This window comes from Myripristis murdjan, chromosome 14 (genome assembly GCF_902150065.1).
Source record: "Myripristis murdjan chromosome 14, fMyrMur1.1, whole genome shotgun sequence".
Taxonomy (NCBI): domain Eukaryota; kingdom Metazoa; phylum Chordata; class Actinopteri; order Holocentriformes; family Holocentridae; genus Myripristis; species Myripristis murdjan.
Window position 1 is genome coordinate 149,671 of NC_043993.1, and position 21,391 is coordinate 171,061.

The 21,391-nt window shown below is 41.5% G+C and overlaps 1 pseudogene; it reads left to right on the forward strand.

The window, feature by feature from the left end:
• LOC115371558 (microtubule-associated protein 11-like) overlaps positions 1–20,771 on the forward strand; it is a 74,206-nt pseudogene extending 53,435 nt beyond the window's left edge.
• Positions 20,772–21,391: the final 620 nt, after the last annotated feature.

Genomic DNA, 21,391 nt, shown 5'->3' on the forward strand with positions numbered 1-21,391 from the left:
GTTCTTTTAAGTGAATTTTCTCTGTTGCCATCAAGACAGCATGTTTTCTGCCTGTAAAACTAAGCATTTCTAAAAAATTGTTCATCCCCTCAGTCATATTGGTAAATACTGTATTTAGTCGCTAACCAGCTCTGTAACTACTTACAGCATAATGAACTATTTGAAAACTTTCAGTCAGGATTTAGAGCACACCATAGCTCAGACAGCTCTGGTTAGAGTTACTAATGACCTCCTCAATCAATCAATCAATCAATCAACCAATCTTTATTTATATAGCGTCAAATCACAACAGAAGTTATCTCATGACACTTTACAGGTAGAGCAGGTAAAGACCACTCTCTACAAATTACAGTAAAAAAAAAACAAAGAAACCCAACAGATTCCCTCCTGAGCATGCTCTTGGCGATAGTGTCAAGGTAAAACTCCCCTTTAATGGGAAGAACCCTCAGGTGGAACTAGACCCAGGGCAGGCGGTCATCTACCTCGACCGGTTGGGTGGAGAGGGGAGAGAGAGAGACAAAAAGACAGACAGGGAGATAAGGGCAAACTGGGACAGATGACAACAACAGAAACAGCAGGGTATCCTGAACAGGTAGTCTAGATGGAAGTGACATGCAGCATCCAGCCTTCTTGTCTGCAGCTGGATGACCTTCCCGGATGAGCAGATAGTATGACCTAGACAAGACACAAAATGATGATATGAAGTCCCCCGACAGTCTAGGCCTATAGCAGCATAACTAAGAGCTGGTCCAGGGCAACCTGGGCTAACCCTAACTATAAGCTTTGTCAAAAAGTAAGGTCTTAAGTCTACTCTTAAAGGTAGAGAGAGAATCTGCCCTCCGAACTGAAACAGGAAGTTTGTTCCACAAACGTTGAGCCTGGAATTGGAAGAATCTGCCTCCCGTTCTAGTCTTAGAAATTTTGGGAACCACCAATAAACCATCATTTTGGCAGCGCAGTGCTCTGTCAGGGAAATAAGGAACTATGAGCTCTTTCAAATAAAATGGTACCTGCCCATTAAGCGCTTTATAGCTGAGGAGAAGAATTTTAAATTCTATTCTAGATTCTACAGGAAGCCAGTGTAAAGAAGCCAATACTGGAGTAATATGATCTCTTCTCCTAGCTCTAGTCAGCACACGCGCAGCAGCATTCTGGACCAGCTGGAGAGTCTTTAACGACTTGCTGGTACAGCCTGATTATAAGGAGTTACAGTAGTCTAACCTAGAGGTAACAAAGGTGTGGATTAATTTTTCTGTGTCACTCTGAGACAAGCTATCCCGGACTTTCGAGATATTATGCAGGTGAGAAAAGGCAGTTTTAGAGATCTGTTTAATATGGGAGTTAAAGGACAAGTCCGCATCGAAAATAACTGAGGTTCCTGGAGGCCAAGGTAATGCCATCCAGAGTAGCTATGTCATTAGAACCTGATTCCCTAAGGTTCTGAGTTTAATAGTAGAAAACTGGTGGCCATCCAGGCCTTTATATCCTTAAGGCAGGCTTCAAGTTTACTTAGCTGATGAGTTTCATTCGGCTTTACGGATACATATAACTGAGTATCGTCCGCATAACAATGGAAGTTTACGGAGTATTTCCGGATAATATTACCTAAAGGAAGCATATATGAGATGAATAAAATAGGGCCAAGCACAGAACCCTGAGGAACACCGTATTTTACCACAGATAGATAGATAGATAGATAGACAGATAGATAGATAGATAGATAGATTTACTTTATTGATCCCAAACTGGGAAATTCCCACATTACAGCAGCATCAATAGAAACATAAAATAAAATTAAGAAGTATATACAATAAAGACTAAATATACTAAATACACAATAAAGACAATAAGGACTAAGTATATACAATAAACTAACCTAAGAATATGAGATGTGAAATGTGAAATATACCGATGGTAATAATAAATATGAAATATACAGATAGTATGGCACAGAGTAAGCTTGAAACCATGAAACCAAGAAACCAAGTGGCAGAACCCAACGCCCGGTACTGGGATTCAGGAACTGTCAGACTTGATTTGGCCCCATGGAATCACCACTTCCAATAAATAAACTGTTAAGGTGCTGGGTAATGGATAATAAATAAACAGTTAAGGTGCTGAGTAATGGATAGTAAAATAAACAATTAAGGTGCTGAGTAGTGGATAATAAATAAACAATTAAGGTGCTGAGTAGTAGAGTGTTAAAAAACAGAACTATACAGCAGACAGTTGTGAGACTCTGTCAGACAGGTGTGAGTTATTGTACAGTGTGATGGCTTGTGGCAGGAATGATTTCCTGTATCTGTCCCTTCGACAGCGGAGGAGGATTCATTATTTATATGAACAAACTGATGTCGGTCTAATAAATAGGACTTAAACCAGCTAAATGCTGTTCCTTTAATGCCAGTTAGGTTCTCTAATCTCTGTAATAGGATGTGGGTCAATAGTATCAAAACTGCACTAAGATCCAATACTACAAGTACAGAGAAAAATCCATTATCTGATGCAGTTAGGAGGTCATTAGTGACTCTAACCAAAACTGTCTTTGTGCTATGGTTCGCTCTAAATCCTGACTGAAAGTTTTCAAATAGTTCATTGTGCTGTAAGTAACTACAGAGCTGATTAGCGACTACTTTCTCTAATATCTTTGAGAGAAAAGGGAGATTAGATATTGGTCTATAGTTGGCTAAGACATCTGAGTCAGTAGTAGGTTTTTGAGGAGCGGTTTAATTACAGCTACTTTAAAGGACTGTGGCACGTAACCTGTCAATAGAGACATACTGATCATATCCAGAAGAGATGTGCTAACTAAAGGTAATACTTTTTTCAACAGCTTGGTTGGAATAGGGTCTAGGAGAGACGTAGATGAATTAATGGAGGAGATAAATGAAGTTAGTTCTGAGAGATTAATCGAGGAGAAAGCCTCTAAATTATTATCTTTGACAGAGGTCTCTAAGGGGGTTGGTGAATGCCAATTGTGGGAAGGACGTTACCATTTTTGTCTGTAGCTTGAATCTTATGATTAAAAAAGTTCATGAAGTCATTACTACTGAGAGTTGAAGGAATACAGGGATCAGTCGAGTTATGACTCTTTGTAAGTCTATCTAAGGTGCTAAAAAGAAACCTGGGATTTGTTTTCTTCTGTCAGAGATGAATAGTAGGCCGTTTTTGCGACGCGGAGGGCCTTTCTGTTAATTTTTAGACTATCTTGCCAGGATAAGTGAGATTCTTCCGTTTTAGTAGAGCGCCATAACCTTTCGAGTCTCTGTGAGGTTCGTTTCAGTTCACGAGTATGGGAGTTAAACCAACCAGCTAATCTCTTTTGTTTTATAGTCTTCTTTTTAAGAGGAGCGATGGCATTAAGTGTCATTTGAAGTGAGACTGCAACACTATCAAAGAGATTTTCAATTTGCGAGGGACTAAGGGTAGCACAAGAGTCAGTTAAATTTAGACATGGTAATAAACTAAGAGCTGATGGGAGTTCCTCCTTAAATTTAGATACAGCAGTATCGGATAGGCATATAATAGAAACATTTTTTTCCAGCGGCAAGTAATCCTGAAGAAGGAATTCAAAGGTAATCAGGTAATGGTCAGATAAGAGAGGATTCTGTGGAAACACTGAGAAAAAGGTTCGAGAGTGTGGTATCTTTATGGGTAGGTTCATTCACTCTCTGAGAGAAGCCAATTGAGTCCAATAATGAGATGAACGCCGTGTTAAGAGGTTTTGGTGTGGATGTTAAAATCTCCAACTATAATCACTTTACAGGCTGAGAACTAAATCTGAGAAGAACTCTGGAATTCTGACAGAAATTCAGAATACGCTGAATTGGCGAGGGCGGTATATGATTGTAAATAAGGTTGGTTGAACTGCCTTCAAAGCTTGGATTAAAAAAAGTAAAAATTGGGCTTTCAAATGAATTATACTTAAATTAGGTTTCGGTTTATAGATAATTTTGAGTTAAAATTGCTCCACCACCTCGACCATCCTGAGGAACGTGAGTATTAATATGACTAGGAGGGGTTGACCTCATTCATACCCACATAGTCATTTTCGTTAAGCCAGGTTTCAGTCAAGGAAAATAAGTCAATATTCAAATCAGATATCAAGTCATAAACTAATAGTGTTTTAGGAGAGAGTGATCTTATATTCAAGAGCCCACATTTAATTATCTTGTTGTCTCTATTTACATTAGTAGAGGAGGTGTTGATTTTTATCATGTTTTGTGATTAATTCCTCCTCTTTTGCTTTTTGGTCGAGCTGGTTTCAGTGGTCGGGGGGCAGACACAGTCTCTATGGGCATTTTGGGTGGGTAACTGCTCTAATGGAAGCGCAGAGAAGCGTGTAGGACTGCAACTCTGCCTCGTGGTCTCATCTCTGGGTTGTCAGGGTTTATGTCTAAGAAACTTGTCCATATTACTAGAAATGAGAACTCTCTCCTAATTAGACCAGGTTTTCCCCAGAATGAATTCCAATTATCAATAAAGCCCACATCATTTTCTGGACACCACCTAGACAGCGGAAGGATGACATGCGGCTTAACATCTCGTCCAAGGTCAGATTTGGCAGGGGTCCAGAGAAAACTACGAAGTCCGCCATTGTTTTTGCATAAGCACACACCGATTCAACACTAATTTTAGTGACCTCCGATGGCGTTGCCGAGAGTCATTTGTGCCGCAGTGAATAATAATTGTACCATATTACATTTATCCTTAGCCAGCAGCTTCAAATTTGATTCGACGTTCCCGCCTCTGGCCCCAGGAATGCATTTGACGATGGTCGCTGGTGTTGCTAACTTCACATTTCTCATAATTGAGTCTCCAATTATCAGAGATTGGTTTCTCAGCGGGTGTGTTGCTGAGTGGGGAAAATCTCCTAACTGCATCAGATAATGGATTTCTCTCTGTACTTGTATTATTGGATCTTAGTGCAGCTTTTGATACTATTGACCATCACATCCTATTACAGAGATTAGAGCAGTTAATTGGCATTAAAGGAACTGCATTAAGCTGGTTGAAGTCCTTACTTCTTAGATCGACATCAGTTTGTTCATGTTAATAATGAATCCTCCTTCCTGCAGAAAGGTAAAATATGGGTTCCTCAGGGTTCTGTGCTTGGCCCTATTTTATTCATCTCGTATATGCTTCCTTTAGGTAATATTATCCGGAAAACACTCCGTAAACCTCCACTGTTATGCGGACGATACTCAGTTGTACTAAGCCAAATGAAACTCATCAGCTAAGTAAACTTCAAGCCTACCTTAAGGATTATAAAGGCCTGGATGGCCACCAATTTTCTACTATTAAACTCAGAAAAAACTGAAGTTATCGTGTTCGGCCCTAAATACCTTAGGGAATCAGTTTCTAGTGATATAGCTACTCTGGACGGCATTAACTTGGCCTCCAGTTCCACGGTAAGGAGCCTCGGAGTTATTTTTGATTTGTCCTTTAACTCCCAAATTAAACAGATCAGATGAAACTGCCTTTTTTCACTTGCATAATATCGCAAAGGTCCGGCATATCCTGTCTCAGAGTGACGCAGAAAACTAATCCACGCCTTTGTTACCTCTAGGTTAGACTACTGTAACTCCTTATAATCAGGCTGTACCAGCAAGTCGTTAAAGACTCTCCAGCTGGTCCAGAACGCTGCTGCACGTGTGCTGACTAAACTAGGAGAAGAGATCATATTACTCCAATATTGGCCTCCTTACATTGGCTTCCTGTAGAATCTAGAATAGAATTTAAAACTCTTCTCCTCAGCTACAAGCTCTGAATGGGCAGGCACCATCTTATCTGAAAAAGCTCATAGTTCCTTATTTCCCTGCCAGAGCACTGTGCTCCCAAAATGCAGGTTATTGGTGGTTCCCAAATTTCTAAGACTAGAACGGGAGGCAGATTTTTCCAATTCCAGGCTCAACATTTGTGGAACAACTTCCAGTCTCAGTTCGGAGAGCAGATTCTCTCTCTACCTTTAAGAGTAAACTTAAAACCTTCTTCTTTGACAAAGCTTATAGTTGGGGCCAGCCCAGGTTGCCCTGGACCAGCCCTTAGTTATGCTGCTATAGGCCTAGACTGTCGGGGGACTTCATATCATGCTCTGAGCACTTTCCTCTTTGCTAATCTTCCTCTTCCCTCTTCTTCTCTTTGCAGAGTCCTCCGCCCCTTTTTGCATTCGTTGTGCTTTCTGTGTCTTGTCTAGGTCAGGGGTTCTGAAACTTTTTTGGGCCGGGGACCCCCTGACACTCGCAACACCGATAAGCATAATACTTATAACCACATTTGTACTCTTAGCTAGTTGATTAGCAGCATTAGCACATAGGCCTCATCCAAGGGCGTAGGTTAGGTAAGCAAACAATCTTAATCAGAAAAAATAAAAACAAGTAAGGGATTGACATTAATGTTTATACTGCATATATGAATATCTATACTGACTACAAGTATTTAATAATTCTGTAATGTTGTAAGTTAAAGGCAACTAAAGAAAGACGCAGGCAATTTAACTGAGTTCTTGTCTTTAGTGCAACTGTGCATCATACTGTACGTCAACAACACCGTACAGAAACATAAATAAATAAAATAAATGTTTGACACTAAATACTAAATACAAACAGATTAGTGTCATTGCCTTGCTCTTATTTGGAAAAAAAAAAATCTCCCTCTCACATTTTAAATCATGGTTAGAAACATGCATGTCAAAGAAACATGCTGAACTATTGTTATAACTGCCACCTGATGAAATAAACAGTGAAGAAATCAGTATGTGTGCGTAGCTGCTGGCCAACAAGCCAAACAAACTCCGCTGTGCACGTCCTCCGGCGCTTTTTTACAACCACATGGAGTGACAGCAGGGATGGCCAATCACACATTAGCAAGAAACGGCCAACCCAGTCTCCATGGGGAAATGTCACCCTTTTACGTTTCTGCAAACTAGGTTAACGTTATCATATCAACGTTTCCAAGCTCAAATTCGTTAAATATCAACATTCAGTTGTTATAGTGGCCCCTGCGCCCGGGTCACATGACTTCCAAGTTTCTGACTGCAAAAGGAAGCAAGATGGCAGACATTTCGTTCATTCTCAGTGGAAAATGTAATATTTTAAGGTAGTTTCTGTATTTAAATGTGTTTTGATGACATTTCTAGCGAGAAATATGCACTTTGTTTTCATAATCTGTGTTCAGTGAATGTATACGTTCTCTAGTTTATTTAAAGTTTCATTTTGCACTGAAAACGGTTAATATATTGTTTGTTTAAAAGTAGTGCAATAAAAATACAGATGCTTTCCCTAACATGATGAATAATCGGGATTACAATATTGATCAAAATAATCGTGATTATCATTTTGGCCATAATCGTGCAGCCCTAACTTCCGGGTTTTAAATGGTCGTAAAAATGAATATTGAAACAAATATATAAACCATTTCCCGCAGCCGAAACATTAATTACCCTGCCTTTAGTTGGTTTTGTTTGGGAGGGAAAAAAAAACATTCAAACAATGTTGATTTATTTCGGATATTTTATCAAGTAGCCTATTCGCGTTGGTGGGTTCCATGGACAGTTATATTAACGCTTCAAGTTTGCAAGATATCCAAATTAAAAGTAATCAGATTTATAATATAAACGTCAACATATGTTGTCTTTGGAATAAAAACGGCTTGGAAAGCAAGAAAATAAAGGGCTTTTATGGGACAGTAAGCTGTTTGTGTCATACCATGGCACCATGGCAACGGATGTCAACAATGTTGGATTCCAACATTTGCTGGCGAGACCGGGCGAAATCTTCGTGATAACTAACAAATTAAAGACAGTATACATTCACTGAACCCACATTATGCAAGAAGTGCATATTTTTCGCTGGAAATATTATCAAAACACATTTAAATATAGAAACGACCTCAAAATATTGCATTTTCTAGGCTGCTTTGGCACTATACGGATGTCAACAATGTTGGATTCCAACGTTTTGCTGGCAAGTCCTGGCGAAATGATCGTGATTACTAACAAACTAGAGAACGTATACATTCACTGAACACAGATTATGAAAACAAAGTGCATATTTCTCGCTAGAAATGTCATCAAAACACATTTAAATACAGAAACTACCTTAAAATATTACATTTTCCACTGAGAATGAACGAAATGTCCGCCATCTTGCTTCCTTTTGCAGTCAGAAACTTGGAAGTCACGTGACCCGGGCGCAGGGGCCACTATAACAATTGAATGTTGATATTTAACAAATTTGAGCTTGGAAACGTTGATATGATAACGTTTCCCTAGTTTGCAGAAACGTAAAAGGGTGACATTTCCCCATGGAGACTGGGTTGGAAACGGCAGAGCTAATCCATGAGCGATATTAGGTTAGAGGCGGGACTTCTAGCGGAGACCGGCTGTGTACCATAAGAATTGACTAGACACTGATGGACAGAGGTGCTTTGAGTGTTTGTTGTCGCTATTATTTGTGAAGCCGTGCGAGCGCCTGTTAGGTGTCATACCAGATTGCCTGATGTGTAATCACATAAGTAAGGATACAAGGATACAAGGAAGTTTATTTGTCATTATACAACAGGTTGAATAATGAAATTAAAGTGTGGTTGATTGATTAATTGATTGATTGTGTAGAAAAGAGGGGGCTGAGCACACAGCCCCGGGGCGCTCCGGTGTTGAGCACTAGAGTGGAGGAGGAGAGACTGCCAATCCGAACTGACTGGGGTCTGTTTGTGAGGAAGTCCAGTATCCAGTTGCAGACAGTGGTACTGATGCCCAGAGTGTTCAGTTTTCCAATCAACTTCATGGGGGAGATTGTGTTGAAAGCTGAGCTGAAATCAACAAACAGCATTCTGATGTAGGTGCTGCTTTTCTCCAGGTGAGTGAAGACTGAGTGGAGAGCAGTGGAGATGGCATCCTCTGTGGATCTGTTGGTTCTGAATGCAAACTGCTGAGGGTCCAGACTGGCAGGGTTGTTGTTCTTTATGTGCTGGAGAACCAGTTTCTCAAAGCACTTCATCAGGATGGGGGTGAGTGCCACAGGGCGGTAGTCATTTAGATTAGAAACTGCAGACTTTTTAGGCACAGGGATGATGGTGGCTGTCTTGACGCAGGTGGGAACACTCTCCTGTGACAGCGATATGTTGAAAATGTCGGTAATGACATCTACTAGCTGGTTGGCACATGTTTTTAGTACACGGCCAGGGATGTTGTCAGGCCCAGCAGCTTTACTCATATTCACTTTCAGCAGGACTTTCCTCACATCCACTGTGGATACTGACAGTGGCCGGTCCTCTGGAGGCAGAGTAGACTTTACAGCTGACTCTCTGTTGAGGAGGTCAAAGCGAGCATAGAATGTGTTCAGCTCGTCTGGTAATGTGGCCTCACACGATGGGAGCGCTCCTGCTTTTGTACCCTGTCACGTTTTTGACCGTCTGCCACAAGTCTTTGCTGTTGTTGGTGTTGAGGTCTCTCTCCAGTCTCTGCTGATGCCTTCGCTTTGCCTCCTTGATGCCAGCTTTCAGTTTTGCTCTGGCGGTGTTGTAGGCTTCTTTGTCACCTGACCTAAAGGCAGCTTATTTGGCTCTACATAGAGCTCTCACCTCTCCATTCATCCAGGCTTTTTCATTAGGGAATGATTTAACTGTCCTTATTTTTACCACATCATCAGCACATTTGCTGATGTATGATGTCACTGATGATGCGTATTCTTCAAGGTCAATATGGTTCTCCTGGGTAGCAGCATCCCTGAACATCTGCCAGTCCGTGCATTCAAAACAGTCCTGTAGAGCTGCTGTAGCTTCATCTGTCCACACTTTAACTGTTTTTACAGTTGGTTTGACCCTTTTTGTCAGCTGGATGTAGGTAGGCAGGAGAAGCAGGGAGATGTGGTCTGACTGGCCAAAATGAGGACGACAGAGGGCTCTGTAGCTGCCAGGAACATTGGTGTAGACATGGTCCAGTGTCATGTTTCCTCTGGTGGGGATGTGGACGTGCTGGTGGAATCTTGGCAGAACAGTTCTGAGGTCTGTTTGATTAAAATCCCCAGCAACAATAATAACAGCATCTGGCTGTTTTGCCATTTGACTGCTGATGACCTCATACAATTCCTGGAGTGCATTTTTTGAATTTGCATCCGGTGGAATGTAAACAGCAGCAACAAACACACTGGTGAATTCTCTAGGCAGGTAATATGGCCGACATCTGAGCAGTAAAAACTCAATGTCAGGTGAACATTTTCCATCCACTCTGACTGCACCTGAGCACCAAGCATCATTGATGTACACACAGAGTCCGCCCCCTCTCGTCTTACCGGAGTCTTGTGTTCTGTCGGCCCGGAATAGGCTCCGCCCATCCAGTGTTAAAGCCTCATCCGGTATGTTTTCATGGAGCCACGTCTCTGTTAGGATGAGAGCACCGCAGCGTCTGATCTCTCCCTGCTGGGTCAGCCTGAGCCTTATCTCGTCCATTTTATTCTCCTGCGACCGGACATTAGCCAGGAGTAGGCTGGGTAGCGGCACAGCCTTGGGTCCAAGCCTACTCAGCCTCAGTCTCACCCCGGCTCGTTTCCCTCTCTTCCTGCGTCGACTACACCGCTTGCGATGACGTCTGATCCGAATGTTTTGGTTGTCGGATCTTGAGATGCCGAGAGCAGATACAGTCCCAAGGTCCACGGCACTCAGTGCAATTTTTGCACTTCCTTTTCTGATATTGAGGAGTGTATTACTGTCATAAGTAATACACCCGCAAGTGATACGATTCTCAGCAATAAAAATGGAAGAATCACTCCTCTTTTTGCTGAAATTGAGGGAGCCACCAGCTGCTGCATGCATGTGCGCCGCTGTTGCCATGGTAAGCTCCCCAAATCAATCATGGGAGACACTTAAAAACAAACTGTTTATTTCACAGTTTACCGCCCCTCCCCCCAAAAAAGTTTTTAGATAATTAATAATAATAAAAAAATACATTTCCGTGAATTTTTTCGCGGACCCCCTGGCTATGCGTCGCGGACCCCACTTTGAAAACCGTGGGTCTAGGTCATACTGTCCTGCTCCTCCTGGAAGGTCATCCAACTGCAGATGAGAAGGCTGGATGCTGCTTGTCACTACCATCTAAATTACCTGCTAGGATACTCTGTTGCTCTGTTGTTGTCATTTGTCCCAGTTTGTCCTTATCTCCCTGTCTCTGTCTCTTTGTCTCTTTCTCTCTCCTCTCCACCAAACCGGTAGAGGTAGATGACCGCCCACCCTGAGTCTGGTTCTACCTGATGGTTCTTCCCATTAAAGGGGAGTTTTACCTTGCCACTGTCGCCAAGAGCATGCTCAGGAGGGAATCTGTTGGGTTTCTTTGTTTTTTTTTTCTACTGTAATTTGTAGAGCGTGGTCTTTACCTGCTCTACCTGTAAAGCGTCAGGAGATAACTTCTGTTGTGATTTGACACTATATAAATAAAGATTGATTGATTGATATTATTTGTGTGGTGGGTTCTTTAATGAAAACACTGTTGTATAACTTTGAAGACATTCTTTATGTACTTTTCTGAAGTTGTGCACATGTTTACAGGAGATGCTGTCTGCATTTGAATGTAATTTATCTGACATGCAGCCTGATGCTGTCTACTGTGCATGCTCAATCGGCAAATCACTATTTGCTCTTAGGTATACTACTTAGGTTCGTTTTGTTATCTCTCATCACAGACATTTATATCATTACCACGTTGAGCTTTTATCCTTTTATTAGACTGATACTTTATATCTTTTGATTCAGGATAATAATTTATCAGTCTGCTTAACACTAGTATTTAAAAATAATAATAATAATAATAATAATAATAATACATTTTATTTAAAGGCGCCTTTCTTGGCACTCAAGGTCGCCGTACAGGACACATTTAAAAAACATCAGAACACATTTAAAAACATCAGGACATATTTAAAAAAAAACAAAAAACAGCAGCAATAAGAATAAAGAATAAAACACCAGAAAGAGGCAGAGAAATTAACATCATTTAATTTAGACTTTATTTCATACTTAAGCTCTTGTACATAATTTATTAGTGTCTGTATGTAAATGGGTTTTATTTACGTAGGTGATGTACGCGCTGCTCCATACAAATAAAATTGTGGAATCAATAAGGTTGTTTCAATTGAATTGAATTGAACTGAACTAATTGAGACAATTTCCTTATCTAAAGCATACACCCGTCTCCTAGACCCTATGAAATTTTACCCCCTGTTGGCACGTCTCTACTTAATATGATCAGTATGTCTTTATTGAAAGGCTATGTACCATGCTTCTTTAAACTAGCTGTGATTAAACCTCTTCTTAAAAAATCTACCTTAGATCCAGGTGTTTTAGCCAACTGCACAGCGATTTCTAACCTTCCCTTTCTCTCCAAGGTCCTTGAGAAACTAGTTGCTAAGCAGTTGTGTGACTTTCTTCATAACAATAGTCAATACATAACAATAGTTTTAGGACTTTGGATCAGGATTTAGAGCGCATCACAGCACAGACACAGCACTGGTTAAAGTTACTAATGACCTCCTTATTGCTTCGGACAAAGGACTTCTTTCTGTACTGTCCTTTTAGGTGTTGGTGCTGCATTCAATACCATTGACCATCTGATCTTGTTAGAGACTGGAACATTTAATTGGCATTAAAGGGACTGCATTAAACTGTTAGATCACTTTGAATTTGTACATGTTAATGATGAATCCTCCATGCACATGAAAGGTCTACATGGAGTTCAGCAAAGTTATGTGCTTGGACCTTCATCTTGTATATGCTCCTTTTAGGCAATATTATCAGGAAATACCAATTGTTTCTTTTCCTTGTTATGCAGATGATACCCAATTATATCTTTCATGAAGCCAGATGAAATCAGTCAGTTTACCAAACTTCAAGCATGTCTTAAGGACATAAAGAGCTGGATGGCCTTCAATTTTCTTCTACTAAATAATTACTACTACACATAAAATTGAAGTTATTGCAACAGGCCCTAAACACCTTAGAAATGCATTATCTAGTCATGCAGTTACCTTAGATAGTGCAAGCAATCTTGGAGTTATTTTTGACCAGGATTTGTCATTTAACTCCAACATTAAACAAACTTCTAAGTTTGCAATATTGCAAAAATCAGGCACTTGATTTCTCAAGAAGATGCAGTGAAACTAGTCCATACATTTGATACTTCTAGGCTAAATTACTGCAACTCCTTACTCTCAGGCTGGCCCGACACGTCTCTAAAGACTCTTCAGTTGATTCAGAATGCTGCTGCATGTGTATTGGCCAGAACTAAGAAGAGAGATCATATTACTCCCATATTAGTTTCTCTGCATTGGCTCCCTGTAAAATCCAGAATAGAATTTAAAATTCTTCTCCTCACTTACCAAGCCCTTAATGGTCAGGCACTAGTTTATCTTAAAGAGCTCATAGTGCCTTACCATGCCACTAGAGCACTGTACTCCAAACATGCAGGCTTACTTGTGGTTCCTGGAGTATCCAAAAGTACAATGGGAGGCAGAACCTTCAGCTATCAGGCTCCTCTTCTGTGGAACCATCTTCCAATTTAGGATCGAGAAGCAGACCCTCTCTTTATGTAAGAGAAGGTTTAAAACCTTCCTTATAATTAGGACTGTCCCATAGTTATGCTGCTATAAGCATAGACTGCCAGGGGTCCTTCCATGATGCACTGACCTCTCTCTCTCCCCTCTCCTTCACATATCAGTATTCTATTAATGCATGTTACTAACTGGCCATCTTCTCTCTCCCGTAGTTTTATGCTCTCTCCTCTTTCTTCTGACTTCCTCTGTCACTTTTCAGCAGGTATTTCTGCCTCTGCTCTTAGCATTTCCCTCTTACCTAATCTTCCTCTTCCCTCTTCTTCTCTTTTCTTTTCTTTTCTTCTCACCCTCCTAACCGCCCACTACCTCCCACACCCCGATTTCAACTCCTCTCCTTTTTACTCAGTGCATGTTATTGTTCCATGTTACTGTCCTGCTCATCCTGGAAGGTCATCCAGCTGCAGACGAGAAGGCTGGATGCTGCGTGTCACTACCATCTAGATTATTTGTCAGGATATTCTGTTGTTGTCATTTGTCCCAGTTTGTCCTTATCTCCCTGTCTCTGTCTCTTTGTGTGTCTCTCTCTCCCCTCTCCACCCAACTGGTTGAGGTAGATGACCGCCCACCCTGAGTCTGGTTCTACCTGAGGGTTCTTGGGTTTCTTTGTTTTTTTTTTTTTTCTGTAAGTTGTAGAGCGTGGTCTTTACCTGCTCTACCTGTAAAGCATCATGAGATAACTTTTGTTGTGATTTGACGCTATATAAATAAAGATTGATGGATTGATTGATTGATGGCTCTGGAGCTTGTGGAGTCTGCACCCCCACCCCCACCCTCCATGATCCTGATCAATACCCATTTCTAGTCACCCATTAGTAGTCATATTATTTTTATTATTAGTGTTATTAGTGTTATTGTTATTACTGCTATTATCACCACTAGTACTACTATACAGCCCTATGTTGAATTTGCATTGTTCTGTGTCCTGCAATGTCTCTCTCTCTCTCTCTCTCAACCCTTCCGGTCAAGGCAGATGGCCGTTCTGCTTGAGGTTTTTTGCCCTGTTAAAAGATTTTTTCCTTGCCACTGTTGCCTTGTGCTTGCTCTTGGGGAAGATTTTGGCCAATATCTGTTGGGTTTCTGTAAAGCGCCCTGAGATAACCTTTGTTATGATTTGATACTATACAAATAAAATTGAGTTGAAAATTGAAAAAATTTTTTTTATTCAAACAAGGTTTTGTCCATATAAAAAGTATTTTTCCAAAAAAGGGTCTTGAAAAAGAGGGGTCGTCTTAAAATCAGGGTCGTCTTTTATGCGGGTCAATACGGTAGTCTAGAAAACTGGTGATTTTTTTTTTTTTTTTTTTTTTTTTTGAGGATGCATTTTTTTTTTCTCATGTGCCCCCAAGTAGATTGCAGTTGCCATTCTGTAGAACGGTGAACTTGGTACGGCGATAAAAATCATATGTGATACCGAGCCGCTCCAGTTGAAAATCGATACATTATATATTGGGTCGACCCAAATATGTCGCTGGGTTGACCCAAATATACGTGAAAACACCCTAAGATGTGCTGCCTTTTCAAGGCAAGCACATAATAATCAGAGTCAGAATCAGAATAGAATCAGAATAGCCTATATTATCTTTGTATATAAATACAATGAAAGTGGTGGCACCTAAGTGATGAATTTCCAAAAAAACAAAAAAAAAAGACATAAAAAACACAAGACACAGGGCATTTACTAAAATTAACTAAGGCTACGTTTACATGTAGTCGGGTATTTTGAGAAACGAATATTTCCCTCCCTCCATTTTCCAAAATAACATCGTGCACACGGCATCGTTTTCAAAAAAAATTTACGCTTACATCAACCCGCATAAATACGCCGTCGAGCGCCATCATAACTACCCCAAGCCTAGGCGGTGGTGTAGAAAGAAGGAGAAAGCCATGCAAGCCAATCAGAAGCCAAACCCGACAGCAGTCTGCCCAGGTCAGACCCAAAACCGGCGATGCTGGCGGTGCCGCGGACTGGCTCTTTGTGTTGGAGGGAGGAGACTGACCTCTGAGCCCTCATTCATCTCTGCTCCTCGCTATAAAAAAAAAGCAGCTGTATTGCAAATGCAAACATATGGAAAGTGTCTGCACCAACAGAAATGCGACTGCTACTGTGAATGCATCCATGATCATCACCATCATAGACATAATATACGTATATCATGTCTATGATCACCATAGCCAAATGTAAACATTGGGCGCACTTTTGGTGCATAATGTGACGTCGGCTGCCTGAAACTCTGCATTTCTCCCTTTTTCTCAGTTTACATGCAAATGCGAAACAGGAGTTTTCCTAAATCTCCACTTTGGCCGGAGTTTTTAGAAAGAATCGTTTTCAGAGGCGAATTCGCCGTTTGCGTGTAAACGAAGGGCACAAACGAAGGGTAATGTCTCCGTTTTTAAAAATACCCGTGTACGTGTAAACGTAGCCTAAAATGAAGGGCAACAGATAAATAATAAATAAGTAGTGCAGAACCATCAGTGGTATTTAAGGTGCAGCAGTGCTAAGTGGATGGCAGCATAGCAGCAGTAAACATTACATGAGTCTTTGTTTATTTAGTGTGCTGATGGCTGTGGGAAAGAAACTATCACTGAGTCTGGAGGCATCTTCCAGATGGCAACAGTTCGAAGAAATGATAATCAGGGTGAGAGGGATATTTAATGATGTTTTTGGCTCTACTGATGTAGCATGAAGTGGTGAGTTCTTCCAGGGAGTGCAAGGGACAGTCAGTGATCTTTTCTGCAGACTTAATGACTCTTTGTAGAGCCTTTTTATCTGTAGCAGTGCAGTCTGCATACCACACTGAGATGCAATATGTGAGGACACTCTTCAGTGGTTGCCCTGTAGAACACCACCAGCAACTTCCTCTCCATGTTGTTCCTCCTGAGCACCCTGAGGAAGTGAAGTCTCTGTTGTGCTCTTTTAGCAGAATCCATGGTGTTGGGCGACCAGGAGAGATTCTCAGAAACGTGCACTCACAGGAATTGCACTCTTTCCACCCTTGCTCCATTTCTGAAGAGAGGTATCAGGTCCGAGTCGCATTTCTTTCTGAAGTCCACTATCATCTACTTTGTTTTTGTGGTATTCAGTGTCAAGTTATTCGCTGCACACCACGCTGACAGCCTCGTCTTTGTACACAGACTCATCTTCTACTGAGATGAGCCCGACATTGATGGTGTCGTCTGCAAATTTAATGATGGCATTTGACGGCTGGGCTGGTGAGCAGTCATAGGTGTACAGAGAGTACAGGAGAGGGCTCAGCACGCAGTCCTGTGGGGAGATGGTGCTGAGAGTAAAGGAGGAGGAGATCTAGGGGCCAGTTTTAACTATCTGTTGACACTCAGTGACGAAGAGACCCAGGTCCAGCAATTTACCAATCAAGATGTCTGGAAAGATTGTGTTGAATGCTGAGCTGAAATCAATATAGAGCATCCTCACATAGCTCTTTTGGTTTTCTAAATGACTCCACAGTGCAGTGTGGGTAGCGTTGGCTATAACAACAACAATAATAATAATAGAAATAATAATACTACTGCTGATAATAATTATTTGTAATTATAGTAACAAAAATGATAGCAAGAATGATTGTAGTGGAACTGAGTAATACTAATTAATAATTGGATCAGTAATGATAGGACCAATAAAATAAATATTATATAAATGGGTGTTGAGCAGGATCATGGTGGGGCAGTTGGTGGTTTGGAATCACAGATGCAGACACTACAGCTCAGGAGGCAGAAATACCTGCTGAAAAGCAACAGAGGAAAGGGGAAGAGAGAGGAGAGAGAACAAAGCTAGAGAGAGAAGATGGCCAGTTAGTAACATGCATTAATGGAATATGAATATGTGAGGAAGGAGAGACAGGAAAGGAAAGAGAGAGCCCAGTGCATGATGGGAGGGTCCATGGCAGCCTAGGCCTATGGCAGCAGAACTATTGGACAGTTCTAACTACAAGCTTTATCAAAAAATAACACTTTAAGCCTACTCTTAAATGAAGAAAGGGTGCCTCTCGGACCCCAGTTGGAAGATTTTTCCACAGAAGAGAAGCCTGATAGCGCTACTTTTGAATACTCAAGGAATCACAAGTAAGCCTGCACACAATATACTTATTTATTTACTGAATGAACGAATGAGTGCCTCCCAATGTTGATACCATAGCTACAGGCCTTGATGAATTTAATGCGAAGCATAAATATTTATAGGTAGCTAACCTGATATGCCATCCGTTTTTTTTTTTTTTTTTTTTTGTTTTTCCAAATTCACTGCCATAATCCAGGTAGCTAGCTACCAATAATAGATATGCAATTTAGCTCCTGTTTTAGGCATGAAAATGAACCAATATACATTATATCTCAGCAGATACCCAGATTATAGCTATGAATTTGAAAAGCTGATACAGTTTAGCTAGATAGCATAACACCTTCCCAGCCACTCACCAAAGACAAATTGCAAGCTGTTCTGCTGCACTGATGGGTCCCAGCCGTGTGATCCAATGCCCCACTCTGGTCAGCAGCGCATTGAACTGGGCGCTGCCCAGCCTTAAGTACTGCTGGAACCTCTCCCCTTCCAGCCACAGCTCTTGCACAAGCTGGTGATAGTCGCAGTATTGCTGGTGGTTTTGAAAAATGTTGTGGACCCACAAATGGGACCATTGGTGTTGCGGTTTCCAGCACAAGTAAATGTCTGCAATTGTTAAAAGCCTTCTGTGTTTGCAGTTCATGGTTGAAGTTAGCAATACTGCTAGCCAAATAATATGATTCTCCCTCCAAATTAGTATATTCAGAGGGGAAAAATGTTATTGGACATTAAAAATTTCGTAAGCACATCAGAACCAGTTCAAGGAGGCCCACATGCAGGGAACGCTCACTTAGCAATTTCTTCGCCTACAATTGCCTGTAGGTAAAACACACAGTTAAAGAGCAATTCAACTCTAAATCACATAAGGCAGAAAATTTCTGCTATGCTCTCCAAGGGTTCAGGCATGTTGTGCTTCTGGCTGGTTGGCTTTTTCTAGCTGCAGGTACTTTGCTACTGAAAGCTGCTAAAAATACCGGTGTGGCCAGAAGTGCATTGAGCCTGAATACTTAGAGGGCAGTGCAGCAGTTGTTTTCTGCCTTGTGTGATTTAGAGTTGAGTTGCTCTTTTAGGAACCTGGCACTGCAATGCAGAGTTTTGTTTAAAGACCATAATGATTTTTTTTTTTTTTTTTTTTTTTTTTTATGTTTCACGTATAATATCAAGAAAATGTAAGGTAGAATGAGTAGGATTTTCCTAAAAAAAAAAAAAAAAATCAATATATAGGTTCATACAAAAATAACCCCTCTCTATCATCACTTCTGAGTCACTAGTGTGTGTTTGTGTGTTTGTCTGTGCGCTTTGCCTGGATTTTATTGTTTTGCTAAGCTTTGGATTCTTTTGAGCAGTGGGTGGGTATCTCCCAGTCAGTCACAGTACAGTGCGCTGCCAGGTCGATAGTACCACAACCAACTGGAAGTGTGTAACCAAATCTGGCTGCCAGTGGCTAGCTTAGCCAGGGAGGAGGGGCCAACTTTGAATTCTTTTGTTGTGTACAAACCTACTCATTCTGCCTTCATTTAAAAGCTAATTCAAAAAGAAGGGTTTTGACAAATTACATTATCTACTACTGCTAAACTGATTTATTCTGACATTTTTAAAACTGCACTGACTGGCCTACATGCATAGACATGCAACAGCATAAATGTGGCACTAACAGACCCCTATACAATACTGCCCTCTTAGGAGCTACTCACATTACCAAGTTTGTAACGCGCCCAAGCACGTCTGCCCCTAAAATTCGGATTATTTGACTAGTGTGATCGATCCGTACCGCACTTGAATACAGCACACTTCCCCCGCTCTAGCATGGTTGGAAGGGGTGTGCTTCAGCACATGCACGGTCACGCACTCAGCGCGCAGACATAAATCATGCAACTTTCCTCCTGCCTCTGCAAAATTGTTTAATGCGTGCAGTGCAATTACCGGCGAATGGCCGCGTTGCGCAATCAATAATCAGCCATGTTGTCTGTGTCATTGTCCATTGTGCAAAGTCGGTTTATAATGAAAGTACAGCAGTCTGTATGCACGGAGATCCGGCAGACCTGGTGCCGGCTGGCACCGCGCTGGCCCCACGCCGGCACCGGCCGCAGCACCGCATGGTGTGCAGCCACTCAGTCAGGCCTGGTCTGCCAGATCTGACAGGTGCCGCTCCGGCTGTCAGTTGGACCTTTCTGAAGAAGGAGGAAGTTACCTCCGAAACTGTCAAGGTAAATGAACATCTCATGTCCAATTAAAAGGAACAAAAATGTCTTTTAGTTAAAAGGAAGACATGATGAATGTATTTGAACTATATTGATTTATGATGACGTCGGCCCATGCCTGTTGTCGTATTTCAACATGATGACGTGCATACCAGGGGCAATCGCACTTGGGCGCATTTGGGCTTTAGGTAATGTAAGTGCAGGCCAGCCGGGGACAGGGGAGGGGGGGGATTTTTGCTTCAGCACGATACGGAACAAATGGCCCTAATTTGAGTAGGCTATTAAAATGCTTTCTTCACACTGATGAAATGATTTCTGTGTGTATGTGTGTGTGTATGTGTGACAGTCTCCTCTGGATGAGCCAGTGGTTCTGAGCGATGAGGTGATCTTCCCACTGACTGTCTCTCTGGACAAACTTCCTGTTAGCACGCTCAAGGTCAAGGTGAGAACAAAAACACTGCCTTGCCTCCAAACACTGTCCACAGCCAGCCAGTGTGTAACGTGTGTGTGTGTGTGTGTGTGTATACAGGTGATGGTTACTGTGTGGAAACGGGAGGCAGAGAAAGCTGAGGTACAGGAGCTTGGCTACCTGAGCGTCTTACAGCAGAGAGTTCCAACACACACCTTCAGACACGACCTGAACACCTTCAAAGCTCAGGGTACACCCACACACAGGCCTACAAGGAAAACAGTATTACATTTATATTGATCAGCAGAACAGACGGTAACGCCCCCTGTGTGTTTGCAGTCAGCACCACTCTGACTGTCCTGCCTCCTCCCTCCATCCGCTGCAAGCAGATGAGTGTCTCTGGAAAACACCTGACCATCCTGAAAGGTACTGACACATACAGTGCACTATGGGACAGCACAGCAGACCACTACATACACTGCTGCAAGTAAATGCAACATGTTAAAGCACTGACACTTAAGCAGTGTTGGGAGAGTTACTTTTAAATTGTACTACAGATCACTGAATACATTTCCCTAAAATGTAATTTGAACCATCTGATCAGTGGCTCTCAAGCCTTTTTCAATAATGTACAAACTCACTTGTCAGCCAAGTACCCCCTGACCAGTGACAAAAAAGGTATAAAAATGCCTAGATAAAGAGGCCCAGTCTAGTTCCATCAGTGTCTGAAACAATAGCCTGATACTGATAATTAGAATTCAGAATATAAAATGTGGATTATCAAATGTAGCCACATCCCCCAGCAACTGCATCCATTCAGCAAAACGGCTACAAATCAAACATATCCCATAAATGGCATAGCAAAGGGATGGTGGTTTAGTGCAAGGCAGCATGGTTTGCCAACAGAGGCAAGAACACTTAAAATTTCTTCAGAAACGTGCGCAAAGTCACGTCATGTGCTTGCCTTGAAAAAGCCACACATATTATTGGTAAATAAATGGTAAATGGACTGCATTTCTGAGAAAGATGGCCGCAAGGACAAGGAAGAGCTGAGGCAGCTCCAACAAACACGTCCAAAACTTTTATCCACTAATCTAGTGGATAAAAATGT